The sequence below is a fragment of the Etheostoma cragini genome, chromosome 9 (assembly GCF_013103735.1).
Source record: "Etheostoma cragini isolate CJK2018 chromosome 9, CSU_Ecrag_1.0, whole genome shotgun sequence".
In the NCBI taxonomy this organism is placed as follows: domain Eukaryota; kingdom Metazoa; phylum Chordata; class Actinopteri; order Perciformes; family Percidae; genus Etheostoma; species Etheostoma cragini.
Window position 1 is genome coordinate 2,859,445 of NC_048415.1, and position 1,500 is coordinate 2,860,944.

A 1,500-nucleotide genomic window follows, 5' to 3' on the forward strand; every position below is an offset into this window, starting at 1 on the left:
TTGGCTGCTTAGAAATTAAGTGTTAACGAGCAGTTGGACAGGTGTACCTAATAAAGTGGCCGGTGAGTGTATATACGTGTGCACAATCACAGCACTCTGAAACTGACATGAAATATCATAAGTTGTACCCCTATGTCAAAATGTGTCTGACAAAGGTCTATTGCATAAAAAAAAAAGTTTGGCCATTGCATTTCGTTTTGTATCCATAGAACAAATCTTCTGACCTTGGGCAACATGATGTGCATATAAAATGTCTAACATGCAAAGGTGGCATGAGACAATATTTTCCCCACTGAATATTTGAAATATTGGCTGATAAGATCACAGATTGGTTCTCGCAGGGTGACAATTGGAGGGCAAGCTGGACTGAGATAGCACAGAGAAGATTGTGTCTTTCTGAATAGTCGATGAACAGGCTATAAAATGTGTGAAACTGTAGGAAGAAAGACAGAGGGGAGTCGTGACGATAGAACTGCGACCAGGACATGTGTGGTGCATGATAAACAGAGCGGTGAAGTCTCTCATACTGGTACTCAGGAGCTTTAATATAGGACTGTCCATTTGGAAGCCTGTGTGTGGCTGGATGTTTGCTTGGTCACACGCAAAGATTTCACCTGACAGTGTGTTAACCTAGATTTCGATTACTATCTACAGTATGTGTCTCCATTATGCAATCTTAAAAAAAATAAGATTCTCTGTGGGATACAGTATCCTAATGACAGATTACTCGCTCAGTTTCTTTGCCTTTTTTGAGGATAGGAATGGGTGGGGGTGCCAGGTAAACTAGCAAGCTTACGAAGGTCAAGTCAATTACAGTCTGTCTCTCTAACATGTCACTTTGCCTCTTGTCCTATTTATCTTTCCCTGTTTTAAAATATCTTTAAATAGTAACAGTAGTCTTTACAAAAAACTGATTTCATGCTCCAGTGGAACTGTGTTTTGTGGAGTGTATGATTGCAGTGGGCATGTGTTGCTTGTGGACTGCTTTCATCATATGTTAGAGAGAGAAATCTGTTGAAATGACTTAGCAACAAGTGAGTATTTTACAGTGAGTTTATGAAATGACTTCTAAACATTCTGAGATAGAAATATCCAATAAATGTATTAGATAGAAATATAATTTATTGGATAGAAATATCCAATAAAAGTCCATAATTGTTGTTACTTTATCATGAACTACTTCACCTACTTGAGCAACAAAGATCTTGCAGAACAAAATAATTTGTCTATTAACACGTTAACTCTCATGCACAGCTTGATCAAAAGGCAGAATAACATTTTCTCTTGGTAAATAAAACTAATTTTGAGGACAGTGCTGTCCCAAAATGACCAAAATATTCTTTGAAAAGAATGATTGATGGGAGCTTGACTTCACTTCTCAGCATTTGTATAAAGGTCCGATGACATGGTGCTCTTTGGATGCTTTTCAATAGACCTTAGTGGTCCCCTAATACTGTATCTGAAGTCTCTTTTATATAGACCTTAGTGGTCCCCTAATAC

General features: G+C 37.8%; 1 protein-coding gene across 3 annotated transcripts in view; it reads right to left on the bottom strand.

The window, feature by feature from the left end:
• LOC117950393 (carboxyl-terminal PDZ ligand of neuronal nitric oxide synthase protein-like) overlaps positions 1 to 1,500 on the bottom strand; it is a 168,071-nt gene that overhangs the window by 24,813 nt on the left and 141,758 nt on the right. The gene's annotated exons all lie outside the window — the stretch shown is intronic.